The sequence below is a fragment of the Mastacembelus armatus genome, chromosome 9, assembly GCF_900324485.2.
Source record: "Mastacembelus armatus chromosome 9, fMasArm1.2, whole genome shotgun sequence".
Taxonomy (NCBI): Eukaryota; Metazoa; Chordata; class Actinopteri; order Synbranchiformes; family Mastacembelidae; genus Mastacembelus; species Mastacembelus armatus.
In genome coordinates this window covers 7322709-7340430 of record NC_046641.1, presented here as the reverse complement: position 1 = coordinate 7340430, position 17722 = coordinate 7322709, and positions in this window count along the sequence as shown.

The following is a 17722-nucleotide window of genomic DNA, read 5'->3' as shown; positions in this document are numbered from 1 at the left end:
TACTTACATTCCTACAATTCAGTTGTTGAGTGTCATGTAGATTAATGAGGAAAAAATGAATTTAAACAATTGTATAACAAATTGAGAAAAGTGAAGGGGGTCTGAATACTTTCTGAATGCACTGTAGCTCCTGGCACAATATCAATATGTGCATTTCCCAAAATGTCAAACTATTGCTTTAAGTTGTTTGTTTGAGTGTACTAGCATGCACAGTGATGAAGAGGTTTCATTAATTCAAAATCCCAACACAAATACAGGATCTGAGCCATGCAGCAGCAGAAGTGTCAACCTTTAGATTGACAGAAAGGCCTGATTTTCTTCTTCGGGTGTTTTTGGAAGTGGAGACTCAGGAGGAGGCAGCAAGCCCTGACAGAGAGCTGCCACACACAGCAGAAACCTACCCACAAACCCTTGCCTGTGGCTTGCCCTTTGATGGTGCATGTCTCTTCTTGACATTTCTTGTCAACTTGCCTTGGGAACATTGGATTCCATCCTCTTGGTCCAAAGTTTGTGTTCAAACTGTCTGGGATGATGCAGAAGATATACTAAACCACTTCAGTGTAATTCAAGGGAGGTACAGTAATTAATCCTCAAAGTCAGTATTAACCAATCCAAATTGTTGGTTTGACGTCATTAGTTGAAGTTCAAAATGGTGATATGTCTTCACATTTCATCCTGGAAAATGTAGATGCGAAACACTGGCAAGTTTGTGTTAACTCCTGCCTTTTTCAGAAGAGCTTGCCATCCTTCTGCAACCTCTCTTGCGCAGTAGGTTGCATGCCTGAGCAAACACACACCAGAGCTGACGGGGAACATGGCATATTTGTGTCACTCCAGCAATTGAAACAGAACAACATTAATAGACTATGCGGGTTGTAATACAATTAAAACATAAATATGCAAAGTACACAGGGGTGCCACTGCTGTGTTGTATCTGTAGAGACAGGTGCCAACCATCTTTAGTGTTTACAACAAAGATCCTCCAGCAAATGGCATCACAGTGATCAGACTGGATTAGTATGTGATGTCTGGGAGCTTGAATTTCAGCACGACTTCAGCCTAAAACAATCTAAAGCAGTAAATGATATCAGCAGGAGAAGCCCTGGTCTAAAACAATAAATGAATCTGAGTCTGATGTGTGGAAGAACCCACGTTTCTAGCTCAGTAGGCACAATATGTTGCAAACAGCCAGGGCTGAGAAAAGTATTAGTGGTAGAGTTCCTGTTTTTATGGCACATCCAAAAGATCTTCATTTTCTGTCCTTTTACAAACTAATTTAGCTAATGATCATTGTCTGCCCTCTTTTGATATGTCTTTGATATGAAAGTAAGTGTGAAAAACATTCTGCATGTCTGAACAGAACGCTTTGTTTGGCCTGAGGCAACTGCAACAGAAGTGAGCATGTTCCAGATAGTGAAACCTGACAGAGTCCTGTCTGTTGAACTGATTCTTGCCCCACTGACATGTCCCGTCTTCTTTCGAGGCATTCACTTTCACCTTCATCAGTTTCATTCTTGGTGGTGTTGTGCTCAATTTAGTTGATCGAGCGGACGGTACCAGTTGCCACCTGGCAATTTCTGCAGATGTACACAAATTGTCAGTCAAGAAGTGACTGTTCAATAATATAGCCTTTAAAGCCTATGCCCAAGGACCTGTAGGCCATTACAGGGCCATTACCAGTGAAATCCTTGTCTGGACAAGTGGAGGGAAACTAATGTGTTGCTGTGACGAAAGGTTCTCATTGTGAGGGTTGCAGCAAGAGCTGAACAGGAGAGATAGGATCAATTGCAAATTAAGCTAGTAGCTGTGAGTGTAGTGAGTGTGGCTTCAGCATATGGCTTTGTTCATTGTTAATATACAGAAAGTTGTTTTTAGGTGTGTGCCCACTGTCTCATTCTCATTCCTCAGAAACTGCAGTAGTTCCTCTAGATCGTGCTAACAGCTGCATTGGTTCACATTTGTTACAAAAATCTGAATCTGCAAAAACATTCACAGTGCTAATCAATTTCTCATGACTCACAGATTTGCTTTACACGCTTTAGATTTTTACATCTATGATTAATGTGTTTGTGTTCATTTGATTAATGCGTGTTTGCGAATAAAGATTTACACAGTAGTAGACATTAAAGTTTGGTGAAGAAACACTCTGCTTTATGTTGACAGCTGCTGACAGCTAAGAGTGCAATTATGATTTACATCATTATAATTGATTCAAAAAACTTTAAATAACAATAAATCTTGTACAGTTGGTGAAAATTGACTGTACAATTCTTGTAGTATAGATTTGACAAAGTGAGCTGTATTTGGTTTTAATCACCATGCTGTATTAATGTACAGTAGACAGTTTTTCATTATAAAAATTAGCCATGCAGACAACTTCATTGCTGCCACTGTCTCTGACAAGCTTCCACATCTGTCTTTATTTTTCTAAGGGTTATAACTGTCTATCACAATGTGGTTTCCAAAACTAGCTGGTTGTTTCTCAATGTACCCACACAAATCTTTCCAACTACAATAATGCATTTGTTTTTGTATCTTTTCTGTGGTTAACCATATATACTTTTAATTTTCAGTAAATATTCAAATACACAAATATGCTTCCGTTCTTATGCGTTTTCCTTGTAGAAACCAGTGATGTACTTAACGACCTAATATTTGACTTATTTTAGAGCTATAAAACACAGCCTATTTCCAATTTGATCACAACCAGAAAAAAAAAAAAAAAAAAAGCTCAGAGACCATGACATTAAAGCATGTTAGTGTTCACTCCTCTGCAAGCAAGCAAATTTTTTTCTTTTGGGAAGGGAGGATCTTATCTTGTGTCTTGGATTAATTAAGCAGAGGAACCAGCAGTTTGGGGAGCTTAGCATGTGCACGGTGATGTTTTCTTCGGCCTTTTTCCACAGGGATACGTTTGCACTCATCTTTGATAGTTAACCCCATGTGACCCTTCCCTAGAGCCTGTCCCACTCCCACCTCACTGCTCCTGCTTCTCATTAGAGCCTGTTCACTAGTCTGACTGGGTCTAAGTAGACCGCCACCCAGGCCACTGACGCACTAGTCCCTCCAAAATACCTAAGATACTGTGCAACTGCCTGTATGACTGTTACCAAGCAGGTTTATCAGTGATTAAAATGTCAGTATGTATTTCAAAAATAAAAGAAATGTTAATTTGGCATGCGTACATATTCTACTGAAATTATAACTTCACTAATCAAAGACCTTCTTTTGGCATTGGGCCACATTAGTGCTAAGTTAATATTTTACTTCTTTGATTTAAGTATATCCATTTGTCAGTTCAGTGGACTAAGCAGAGCAGCGCTGAATTTCTTTCAATAACTCAGATGTCTTACATTACAGTAAATATCGCACACACAAATGCTTTGTCTTTGTGGTATATTTGGTAATTATAATTCAAGACATCAGAAAATAACCCCATATATGTGCGTGTTAAAAACATGCAAAGAAGTTTATTTAAAATGTCTTTCACCTGTACAAAATCTATATTAATGGCTACATGAGATAAACTGTTTTGATGAACATTTTTTACAGCAGAGGCGACAGGGTTGAAATTGCAGTTGAGTCATTACCCTGTATCGCTGCTATCTTGGTGTATGATGAGACGTGAATTTGTCTGACCTCCCCAGGGCAGCACAAAGGACTGAATTCAAAGCGGGGCACCCAGGGGCCAAGCTGGCGGCAGGCCCAGCTGAGGAGCACCAGCCAGCCACCACCTGCAAACTGCTGCTTGCCCAGTCTCCCTGGATATGAAGCCCATCAGCCACCCTCCCCTCCTTCAACCACCACCCCCTCTAACCCTGTAACCCCCCCTTACCAACACCCCCACCCCTGCTCTGACAAACCTCATCTGCATCCCAGTCATATCCTACTCCCACTCCTAATATCTGCCCAGTCCATCTCATCTGTCCATCACAAAGCCTAAATTCTGTGTGACGGCAACACTATGGTCTCAGCTGTGAGCACGCCTTTCATTCTGTCACTGTGCTGTTGCTGATCTCATTTTCAGACCCAGCAATGGCAATGATTTGTGCAATCTATTTTTTTTAATACTAAACTTTAATGCCTGTAGATTAGGCTTTGGTTTTAATGCCCAATATATATCTTTCATGTTTTACTAAATTTTATAGTTGCTTTGTGGAAATAAAAAAAATCTTTAGCACCATCCCTGCCCTTTTCACCTGACAAGATTTCAAAGAACAGAAACATTTACAACTGTTTCACCTTAGACATTTTGTCATGTATGTCAAAACAGCCATTATCTTATTAAGTTCACCTAAGTCTCTAATGAATGTGGTTTCCCCAGATATATACAATCTCCTCCAATCATTTTAATTAAATTTAAGTGTTGAAAGAAAGCAAAGTTGTTTCACACGACTGTAGCTATCCTGTGTCAAAGGGACCTTTGACACTTATTTTAGCTGCTAAATTAGTACAAATATTTAAAACATCCCTGCCTCAGTGTCTAACTTATCAATAAAGGTTTTGATTATTTGTCTTTAACCTTCAATGTGTTCAACCTCCACACAGCATATGTGTGATGTCTGCCTGAAAAAGTCACAAATGTGCTTCTCTCTTAGTTCAATAGTGCCCCCTGGAAAATAGTTTGTGTACTGCAGTCAACAAAGCTGGATGTGGGTGTAGAAAGATGGCACCCCCCTGGACCGATCATTTAGTCTTCCCATCTGACTCCAGTAAAGCTCTGGACAGGCATTATTAGCACTTTGATTTTGGACACAATAAGGTCAGACCACATGCATAAATCCAGAAAAACCTAATCATTTATTCACTGTAAAGATTTTTTTTTTAATAACTATGAGGATGATATCATTATGATTAGCTTTCTTGCTAATGACAAAGGCTCTCTTTAGCGTTTTTCTGTCAGGGTCAAGCCTAGTTTAAATTTTCACCTTTGTTATGATCGTTGTTTGCAATTCATTTCCTGTCAAACTCAGATGTCACAACCCACATGACCCTTACCCTTGAGCAAAAAAATATCAAAACATTGAGTTGTGATGACAACAGAGCCAGACAGGGAAGACTGGGGTGCCAGTGCCAGACAATAAGAAGGTGAACTGGAGAATGGTAGAAATTCCCCTCCCAGTAGACCTTGTCGGATCCCTATCCTGAATTCCTGAGCTGTCTGAAGGAGCCCTTGGGGCTGGCAACAGGGCAAGGAGTGTTGTTAGTCTGTCCTGTTTCTGTAAGTCCACACAGGGGGTCTGAGGAGAGAACGGGGGATGTTTGATAATGTTGCATTTTTGACCCCCTCACGTTCCTGCCGTCTCTACCCCGGCGTCTGATTCACACAGAGGCAATGGCAGCACTTTAGACGTGTCTCTTAGATTCATGCCAAGACTAATTCACAGGCTTGTTGTGGGCGACAGCGTTTGACACTGTGCATCAACCTCCAAGGTGGACTAATGGCAGAGTTCACCGACGGTTAATGGGTTAGTGTGCATTACTACTGATCTAACCTTGATCACCAAAGTAATTATGAGGGTAGGGAGTGACTGAGAACATGCCTGAGGCTATGGATGTGGCAGAGTAGAAAAGAACAATGTGTGCAAATGTTTATATATGTACTGACAGCATAGGTGTGTACAGATATTTACAGTTAGAACACAAGCAACACCCAAACACAACACTGAAATATTGCTCACATTAACCTGACAGCAGTTTAATGTGAGGTCATGCAAAGCCCAGACGTATTATCTAGGTGCAACTAGGACATCTCAGAAAACAAACAGCCTAATAGCACACACTGACACCACACTTGGCTTTGAAATCAATTTCGGCTCTGCTGAGTTACTAAATGAAATAAAGCAGAATTTAAAGTCATGAGCGGTTACAGATGTGTGGAGTTTTTCTTGCAAGTAAAAGAAATAGCTCTGATGGAAACCAAATCCTGAGCATTGCTGCTTCAGCAGAAATATCAAACGACTGGAAGAAACTCTCCAAAACTTGGCAATTGTTCTTTTTCTTTGAAGTTCTACATGCTGGTGTATTATAATAAATGCGTAGTTGTGATTAGAATGAATTATGTAGGTATGTTGTGATGTTATAATGCATGATGTGGACATTTAAGACCTAGAAGAACTTTTTGAGGATGTCATCCTATATGAAAGTTGACATGTCATATCGTGTGTTCATCAACAGGCCCCAGCTCACCTTGGAGCGCAGACCGCAGCTCTGTGTGCAGGACCAGTTTGGCCTCTGAGGGGGGCGGTTCTGGAGGCGATCCATTATCAGTAATGGGTCAGGGTTGCACAATGGGGGCACTTGGTCAGATCTGTTGGGGATGCACTGCGGTAGGCAGAGGGGTCGCTTTGATCTTGGTGCATATGTTCACTGGAGTGTGCCATGTCTGAAAACTGATCTGTGCTCTGACATTTCCCTCCCATAACCATCTCAGGATCTGTATCACTTATCTGGAAAAAAAAAGCTGAAAAAAATGTATATTGGCCGGAATTGACTTTGATTTTCAGGCAAAATTACAGACTATGCTGCTAACAACTGACATAATATCTTTGTCTTTGGTATTGTCTCTCCATTGTATCAAAGACAAATGGGCTGTTAACAGTTGGTGTGTGTGTATGTGTGCATGCGTGCATGCAAGTGTGCATCTGTGTGTCTCAGATAGGAGCCTGGACAGCTCGCTGTTTGTAGTTTTTGTAGTCCTGAGGGCCCCTGGTGGGTGTGCTAACTTTAAAGGGCCCAGTGAACTGTGAGGACTTGAGACATGAGACTGTGCCGCCCAACTGGCCCCAAGACACGGGTTCACTTGGAGAATGTGAGCTGAGCAGGGGAACTGGGCCGAGACGAGCTCCCACAAACCTCTACTCCATTCCTCTAGACAGCAATCGCATATGAAAGACTCTGCTCAAGCTTATCAGAAGGAAACTCTACCGTTGTAACTTTGATTTACATCTAAATCTCCCATCTTTATTATAATTGCTGTGACTTTTTGACATTTTGGATGCACACTCAGAAACGCTGAATCAGTCATTAACTGATAATGTTTCCACCAAAATATAGAAAATGTAACTATTGGTATATCAGCAAGTTGAAATGATCCATGTCACTGATCATCTAGAAGTCAAAGCCACAAAAATCAGCAGTAAGTTCTACTCACGAGTGGTGTATAGTCAACACCTGACATGTTTCTTCATTACAGTGAATAAATATATTGTTCATATTGAGACGGTTCTGTGTGCACCATCCCACTGCCGGTAAATACTAACTCACCAAATGTGTATTAATCCGCAGCTGAAAATAGTCCAAACGCATGCACTAATTATGCCTATTTAAGTAGCATTTGTTGTAGAGCACAGTGCCCACTTGTAAAAGGACACCACTTAGCATTTCCTTAAAATAATACCCTGTTTTAGAAGCTGGGTATTATTAAAAGAGTCGCTATTCACAATATCAAGTGTCACCTTCTGTTGATCAAACTGTTGTATTGCAACTGAAGATGAAACTAAGGAATATACTTTTGTTTACATATATATATCTATATATATATAGATATATATATAGTTGTATGTAGTTATATGTGCCACACAGGCACAGATTTGTGGCAAACACTTTAATGGCAAATTTTCAGTAGGTCAATTTAGTGCCAGTTCTGACAGTTTAAAAAAATTTATTAGGTGACCTCATCATGCCAGTGCTGTCTGTATTTATACCAGTTACGTTATAACATAATGATTTTGTGTAAAATATTCACAGCATACAACATTTTTCATACTGTGAAGAAATATGTTGGATAAAAGCCTAGATAATAATCTGTCTTCCAGATATTAGAATATTGTCTATATTTCCACAGGATCACTTTTTAAACTTCTGACACTGCTATACTGTATGTGTGATTTATTTTTACCCATGGAGATAGTTTGAGGCAGCCCTTATACATTGCACCCTCCCAGGAGAGAAAAACAGAGACTGCAGAAGTAAAGCGAACCCCAACTGAGTGTCGATATCAGGTTATGATGTTTGCTGTTTTAACATGAGCCTCTTTTCTCTTGTTGTTTCTTCTTGTCTTCAAGGGTAGACAGGCAGACAGAGCCTGGGGGCTGTATCTCCCCTGCTGGGATCTTAGGTAGAGATCCAAAGAGAAAAATACCACTGTTTGTTGACTTCTTCTGCTGCATTTCCTTCATTGCAACTCTATTTTAAATCACTTGGCTTTGTTGTAATTTGGACGAAGGTTTCTTTAACTTAACCAAAGTTTTGATGCCAGTTCATCCTAAGGTCAGAGGTTGTAAAACTACTGTCAATGTAAGTTGCTGAGCTGTGCCCAGTTAGTCATTTAAAGGTATAAATGCACAGTCTGAGTGAAAGAAGCAAACCTTGTGACCATTTAAAAACTATTGCCTTGAAAAAAAATGCTGCAACAAAGCAAACACCCATCAATTTGCACTGATGAATTGTGACTTTGGATATTCGATCTATGATTGTGGAAAAAAACTGCGTGCTCTATAATCAAATTTCAACAGTGTTCGGAGACAATAGCTTAAAACAAACAACACCAGCATTTTCTTTTATGTTCACAGAGCACCATTCAGGTTGTACTCTGGGTGAGGTCTGACGGATGTCAATTAAAGGGCTATTTAAATATTTAAGCAACAAAGTTTGCAAGTTGTCCCTTGGGTGCAGTTACGGAAGGGGGGTAATGCAGCCTCAGCTCTCCAAGGAGCAGCTGAATGCCAGGCAGGCAGCATGGATAGTTGGGAGGCATCACGGCTAGGGTTACAGTGTGATTTAAAGCTGACACTAAGAAGCGCTCCTCACAATGACCTGCAGAAAACAGCAGACAAAAGAGCCTATTTTCAAGTGGGACAAAGGGGAGGTTAGTGGAGATACCTGAGCCCGGGTTGGGACTAGTCAGCGTGTCTGTGGAAGGACGAATGGCTGGTGCCACAGGACCACCACAGCTAGACCCAGCAGGTGAAGAAACACACATTCACATTCCTGCACAGCCATAACACCAGAAAAGACGTATGAAACACACACGTGCATGCACAAGGCAGGCAGCTCTAATTTGTAAGACATCTTTTTGGTTTTAGAGTAGTGTCGTCAGTGGCTTGACTGGTGTTGTACTGGGTTTCTCCAGTCACACACACATAAACACACGTACAACAAATGATTTGATAAGAGTTCAAAACAGAGACTGTCAGCAATGTGTTATGCTCCCTGGAGGAGTTTGTCTTCTGAAAAGCACATTCAACCTTTTGGATCTTTTCAGAAATATATTTTTCTCTGCTGTGAAACTCATTCATCACTGTAGACATTTAATGATAAAAATTTGCATTAGCAAAAATATTTCTGGGAACGCTCCAGCACTCGTAGCAACCCTCCACCCTCCCAACTCTGCCTATGAATGCTTGTGAATTCCACAAGAGTTTGCGCTATCTCCCTTCATCTGCTGTCACCATGGTCCTCAGCATGCTTTCACCTCCATACTAATCCCCCACTTCATCTGAAAGTCAGGATGACAGCTCTGGCCCTCGTCCTCTCTCTGTGCATTTGTGTTCGTTTGTATGATTTCACCAACATCCACCTGTTCTTGGAATGGGGAAGCTGCAGGCAGAAAGGTAGAACTAATTGTTGCAGCAACGAGAATCTTCATGCTTAGTTGTTCAGTCTTTTTTTCATTTCTTAATACAAGCTACCGATATTCCCTTTACTTCCAAACTGAGCGGTCTTAATAATTGATATAGTAGCCCATGTCAGACAATACATTGCTTGCTTCTAGCCAAGCTGCCAGCATCCTGGTTGAAGTAATTACTTTCTACAGACATCTCCCAGGGTGTAAAATGTCCAGGCGACGGCCACATTCTTAAACTGGCGCTCTCAGGGCCACAGCTCACTCTGGTAACAAACTGGACTGTACAGAATACCATGTGAAATGCTATCTTTGTATTCATCCTATTCACTTTGTCTCTTGAAGCATTCAGAACATACTCTTGGCACTTTATGAAACACAGAGGAGGAGCTGCAATGAATGCCAAATGTTACCAAGATAAACACTTAGGCTTGGTAGGAAAGTTTGCTTGCACATTGTGAAAATAACAAGACCGTGACAGAACACGCCACAACCTAAATGGGTAATTAGAGGAAATGTGCGACAAAGTCAGTGGAAAGTGGATGATTTAAATGTACAATTAAATTGGGCATAAAATAACAACACAAACAAGAAGATGAGATGTACTTGAGACATTAAGTGTTGTGTAATAGTTGTGTAAATGGACTGAATGACAAGAGGATTTAAATGCAGATTTAGTCTGCCTTAAAAGATTACTTGTACACCCATAATTACATGAAAACAGATTTTTTTTTGGCTTGGGAAATTGTGAACTTTTCCTTTAATCCAGAAAAAAGTATACATTTTAAGTAATGTAGCGAATAATAAATAACATGTACATGTACTACCATCATATTCCATCTACTCCACATTTATATAGTTTATGAAAATATTCAAATATGATCTGCTGAAAATTACAATCAGTGAAATTGCATTTAAGCAAAAAAACCAAAAGGCTTTTTTCACAGCAGACATTTTGACTTGTCACTGTACGAAAAACACAAGTGTTACTAATGACACTGAATATAAGTTTGTCCTGTTAAGATATTACACTGACAATGAACTTACATACACAATATCAGAATACCCTTAATTACCTTTTGTGTTTGTTTTTTATTTACACTTGTGCTTTTCTTACCATGACAAATATTGTCTTCAGCTTATGATTCAACATTTACTCAGCTATTTGTAAATTGTATTAACTATAAATATCACAGCCAAGCCAGTCTATCAAAATGAATTAATACATTATTGATGTAACAAATATTTTCTTAATGACATGGATTTTTAACAGTAAGCTTGACACAAGTTTTCATACTAAATGCAACACCCAGTATCAGCGCCCAGTCAGACAGAGTAACTCCAGCAGGAAACCAGCAGCTTATATGTCTCCGGCCTCCACTGATTAACATGGATAACTTTGACCCACAGAACGGGTGAGGATTCCTGTCTAATTGAATTACTGTCAGTCTCCCAGCCTCCAAATATTGTCTTGAACTTATACCCCTCTCTGTTGCCAGAAACTATTTACGTTATATATGGTGGAGAGATTTTGTTCCCTTCCTACTTATCTGCAATTTAGCTTTAGGCTCAGATATGGAGCATAATTGTTTTACTTTTTCAACAATTTCAGTTGGGAGCATGTTCTTTCACTGTACATCTTAACAATAAAAGATGCACTTATTTTCTATAGTCGACATAAAATAAAAATAAAAAATAACAGAGGCATCTTATATGTGATATATGAGCATTTATGTGGTGTAAACACTGTTTTTGAGAAAGAAAAGTATGTCTGAAAGAGCTGTCTGTTGCACAGTAGGCTTTCTCTTTGATTATATAGAACTAAACACCTGCTGTGTTTTGCTCCAAAAATGAAACATTTTATGGGCAAACAATATGTATTCAGTAAAAGTTAGAGTTAGAGAGTTCTTACTCTAAAGCTCTGATTTAAAGGTGGATAGAAGTTAAAGGGAGAAAGAGTTTCATTCTTGTGTTAAGGCCAAAGCTGTGTCACTTATTGCATTGCTCTGGAATGAGGAGCAAAAACATGGCTGCCAGCTCTTTCCCCCCCTTAGGCCTTTTACACCAAAGGCAGGGCTGGATACTGTGCTGTTTTATGCATGTTATCCATTTTGCATCACAAGAAAACAAAATAAATACTCCATAGCAATGCAGTCTCCAGCGGATAAACAGCTTGGTTCTCACTTGTTAGCATCTAGCAACAGTCACCCTATAGAAAATACCTTTGATTTGGACTTTCAGGCCACACCAACATGAACATGCTATTAAATATGCATATCTCAAGTGTCCATGTCGGATTCCAAAGTGGACAGTCTGAGATTTATGGCACCATTGACCCTCATTGCTTTGCTGCTTCCTCAAGAGAACCTGCCACAGGCTGCATGCCAAATGCTTTAAAATTTAAAGAGGTGATGAAGAAACTATCCAGAGGAGACAAAAACACATCAGTTCTGCCACAATAAGACTTTTCTCTTCCTTTCTTCCTTTTAGCCTCTTCTTTCTAGTTGATCTGTTTTACCCTGAGCACTCATTGCCAACCATTTGAACTTGTTTTTTTATTAAGGAACTTATGATTGGGATTACATATATGGAAAACCTGAAAAAATCAGATAAACCTTTCTTGTGAAATCCCTCAAGGACTTCCTGCTTAAAGTTTGGATTCAATTAAAAAAAAAAAAAAATTGCATCAGTTTCAAATAGCGATGTCTAAATGACCAAACCAGAAACTGAAGAAGTGTTTGTTGCAATTGCTACGTGAACAGCTTTGCCTGAGCACAGACCGCATGATGAAGGAAGCTCATGAACAGCAAAAGATTTTTTTCTTCAGGCAGTTTGCTGGGAGCAGAACACCTGCATTCCTTCCAGGCTCTCTGGAGGACTCAGAATTCGACCTGCGCGTACGTGTAAAAAGGTATCCAACTTCTTCAAAATGTCAGAATGCAACATAACTCTATTGTTTCTGACATGTTGTCTCTACAGAGGCTTAGATAAAGAAACACCTTTCTAAGAGTGGTGAAGCTGACATACCTTTGTAAGAGCAATGGAGGAAACAAGAACTCCCTTAGTCTCACAGCAGCTCTCTGATTTGTCCACACTTACTGGTAAACTGATAAAGTACAGTGACAATACCTCTGGAGTGTCTCACAAATGCTTTGTATTGACCTTAAAGCATTTGCTGACCACAAACAGGTATAGGGGGCAGGGGAGGGGGGCATTTCTCCTGTGGTTAGGAGATGATTTTCTGTGGCAGACACACAGGATCACTGTTTTGGTACTCTAAGCTGACCTTCCACAGACACTAGCACCTTGCTCCAGGCCTTCAGCCTAAAAATCTTTCTTCCCCAGAATGTATTGGGTTCCAGGACCCTCTCCTCTCCTGGGACTGACCCAACCCGGGGAATAGAGGGCTTTCATGGGAGATCACAGGTGCTTATATACAAAATGGCAATTTTCTTCTTCCATAATTCCATGTTACTGCATTACCAGATCTTATCGTGAGGCCAGTATCTCATTCCTGAGGTTTTAGACGTTAATGAAAGATGCTTTGCCTCCGGCCACTGGGGGCTAAATCAACAAGCCTAAGATTTCTGTTGGTCTTTGTAGGGGAATACCAAAGACAAGAAAGCAGACTGAGCTGGGGTCGGAGGCAAAGCATGGAGCTGAAGATGGAAATGCTTTGCCTTAAACAACCCTGTGTGCAGTCACATGTTGTTGTCCCCAAATGCTTTTGTCAGAACTACCCACAGAGCCCCATTCACACCACACATTATGTGCCAAATGCAGTCATTTGAATTGATTTGAAATTGGGTGGTGAAACCATTAATGATGCGAATATGGATAAATAGTAATGTTTTCATATAACTCCAATGCATTTTCACTTAGAGTAGCAGAATTGAAATGTTTCAGCTATTTATTAATTTTACTTAACCATTTCAGCAGTTTATCCCTCAATGTTAGCTAATTATATATTACATTTTATGAAACATTTATCTAGTAACTTTATTAAATATTTCATCTGTTTAATTGTTAGGCCACTTATGCTATTTAAACTTTCAAAAACAACTTTCGTGCATGCCCTGCTCTTGTTGTGTACAGTTTATGACAGTCTCTGTGATGATGATTGCACCCAGCGGAGGGGGTGTTTGCCAAAAGTTCAGAACTTTGGCCTGAACAGCACTGACCTTTTTAGATGCAACCAATCACTTCTTGGATAGTTAAAAAGAATAAAAATAATTAGCCTGTTTTTGTTTCTGAATTTCCAAAACAGTAGAAACTAACAAATCCGAGCCTATTGGCGAATAGCAACCTGCAAATTGTTACAAATTATACAGTTCAATTGTTTTCACACAGTTTATCAATTATATAGCTAAATAGTTCAGACCTCTCTACTCACTTAATTACTCACTAGTACTCGTGCAGTCATATACTGTTATAGTTTCCGTAAAATGCAGATTGTTTTCCTTTATCTACTTATCCTTTATCTATTTTTTTTTTCAAACAGGCTGAGATGCTCAACAATCTGCCATGCACCTGCACAATATAGGGACCCTGAGTTGGGAATCACTGATCTATTGCACACGTGCAAGCCAACTAAAATATATTCCCCTCTTGTCTTTTTCAGGTCACACGTGGTAATTATCTGACTCTCATACTGTACAATTATATAAACAACTAAATATTAAAATGAATGTACCGGATCTATGCACACCATGGTATAATAATACAAAATGAATGGCACATTATTCTTTTCATTGGAGAATTGAAACATTTTGATAATTACTTTTTATGCCCTTAGTGTGCCCTGGAATCAGACTAAACCAACCTTAACAATAAGTGTGAAAGATATGTAATTTCAACCACTTAGGATCATTAAAAAGAGATCATATTGAATATCACTTCTAGACAGGGAAAGAGAAAGCGAGAAAGAAATAAAGAAGAGATTTGTTTGTCAGTCAGTTCCGACCCACTCAATCTCCTTAGCCCTGTGAAAGAGGGGGAGAGAAAGGGTCGGGTTCAGCTTTCTGTAAATCTTCTGATGAAATGTTGACAAAACAGCCAATTTTCTGTAATTTTGCTGCAACTGTCTTTCAGCAGCTTACTCACTCAGAACCCCTTCATTTGAAACAGCACCACACTGCGACCTCTGACATGTATCTCGTCCCTGACTTCTTTGGCCTGGCAGAAAGACGTAACAGTTGTGCCTTTTAGGTCAGGTGGATGCCGTTTAAGAAGCCAGCTTCATAAAGGAAGCCTTTGTTTCTCAAACAGGCTCTCTTGGGCCTCAGTAAAAGGATAAGAAATGTAGTTAATAGCTCAGGAGTGGCCTAATCATCAGCTGCCATTACTGCTCCAATATCAGCCGAGATGACAGACTTATCAATAACAAAGGCCCAGCTGAAGCCTCCACCGCTCTGTCATTTTGATCTTTGCTCCACTAATCAGAGCTTTCATTTGAGCTAAGCACCGGGCAGCACACCTCTCATTCTCTTCATGCTGTGCCAGATATCACTCATCTTTACAAGCCACTCTGTATTCCCTCAACCCCAGGCCACCATTTCCACAAATTGGCTTAATTTCTCAGGCAAATATATGACACATCTGAGAGCTCATTATCCTTGCAATGCAAGTGATTATTGTACTTACTGGTAAAACTCGTAGCTTCTGAGGTTTTGTCTTGAATGGCTTTGGTTGGAGCCAAGCTGATTTTTAAAATGAAATGAAGATATGTCAAACTGACTATCATTGTGGTGCATAAATGTTTCATAAGCATATGCCGGGATTGCTTTAATAGTGCACTTCCAAAAACACAAAAGGATTTTGAAGTAGATTGTCTCTATTGTTATTCCAATATAAAGCATGAACGAAATGGTGAAACTATCATATACCTTATGCTTTGTCAAACAAGAAAAACACTCATTCAAAGGCTGTCAGTCATTTATGCAGAATAGCTGTGTCAGTAGTGTCAACAAACAAATTGACCTTATGTAGCATATTGCATATTCTAAAAGGTATTATGTACATGCTCTTTGATAGTAATACACATAGTTTAATGCCAATATTTCTCTTCCTCATTCTTCCACAAAAAAGCTTCTCCATCAAGGAGAAACCTGAGAGGGCCAAAGAGGTGCTCCTGCACCTGGGCAACCTGGTCTTTTCATTTACAGTCATGGTGAGGATCAGGCACTGACTGACTCAGACACCTGCTATTGGGAAATATGTTCTCCATCAGTGAGCTATAGACTATTTCTGGACAGGAGTACTGGGAGACCATTGTTCTCCCCAGCACCATCAGCCAAGGTATTCTGGGACTCTTGGCACACATAGAAAACAATGTCTTATTCATGTTGAGCTTAAAATTTTGTCCTTTTTTCATCCTAACCAAACGCATTTGTTGACTGTGGCAAAATGATTTCATAGCTTCATTAAATCCTTAAATAATATTGCAATAAACTGCAGATATTTTGCAGAAGATGGTTGCATATGTAGTTTTTAAAGTAAGTGTAAGTGACGAAACAGAAACTAAGAAACCGAGAGATCAGCATAATTAATGTAATTAATATATTTAGACATAATAGAACACATACATACCAGAATCAGAGCAAAGAATAAATATCTATCTTTCATATTAAGTGTACCCTATAGTCTCAGACGTAGCTAAAAAACAGTGGAACCCCTTATTCCTTTGGTTTGATACATGATATGCACTCTTTAAACAAATCATCTGATCTCTGTTCATATACAGTCTTATTCAGGGGCAAGGGGTTTGGGGATTTTGCAATGTCATCTGGGATTAAAAAGGAGCAGCACATCAGAGCCCCAGGCCACACCACCTGGAGCCCCTATATGATCCTGGCGCTGCACCACTCAAAACCAGCCCCATTAGTTTACCACCAAATAATTCCTGGTCATCCAAATGACACTGAGATAACAAAGCCCTATTTCAGAAAAGATTACAACTTCAACAGGAAACCCTTTGATTGTGAGTTTGTTTGAAACTTTATCAATACCGTGATCATTCCTGCAGATCAACAAAACCAGCTCTTATCACCATACTTTGGCTGCACCTTGGAGTGGGCATCAATCTCCTGAAAAAAAAAAAAAAATGCAGGCGAGAATAGAGGACTGACTTGTTTAACAAGAAGCACGTGCAATGACAAAGCGATTTTTTTCTCTATGTTGATCACCCACCTGCACACAGATTAGGTCAGATATTCACCTGAGCTGCCAACCTGTCACTCACACTCAATAAAAAAACACACACAGTGCACATTCATGTCTCCCCACTACAAGTATTGCAGATAAAGTTCTCCTTGCAGAAACCAGCAGACCCAACTTTAGCTGCCCCTTTAACCAAAGTAAAACTATTATTCTAAAAGTGACATATTAAACACAGATCAATATAATCTACCATTTGACAAACACAAAAGATATAAAATTACAGATAATGTTTTGAAATTGAAAGTTGACTATAACCCTTGTCAGTCCCCTCTCATTAAATCACTCTAAATCTCTCTAAAACTTTCTCATTATCCATTGCTCAATCAGTTATAGACCTAGATTTTTCTAATTTATAATCTCAAATAATATGGTTGAAAGCATACTTTCCAGGACATGCTGAACCATTTCAACCTTTTGTGAGTAAAACAGAGAAAGAGCAAAAAAATGTTGAAGTTTCCCCATCAATTTAGTCGCTAGCGCCCCTTTGTGGTATCCACATAGAACTGCATGAATTCCGTCTAAGTTCATAAAACCAGATAATGAAACACATTCAACTAAGGGCTGTAAATGTACAGTAAAATAAAATCTGACTGTCAAAGCTTCTAATAAGTTCAGAGGTGACCAGTATCATTTGTTATACTGAGCAACTCATCTGAAATGTATCTTTAAGCAGCACATCATCACAGTTTTTAGCTTCTTAATAATTACAGAAATAATAATCTACCGTTTATATTAATAAGATAAGATAAGATAAGATAATTCTTTATTGATACCACAGTGGGGAAATTCAATTGTTACCACCGCTACCGGACTGTAATAATCAATAGACTAAATGCAACGAGAAGAAACATACAATTTATTTCCATCATTGAAATAATG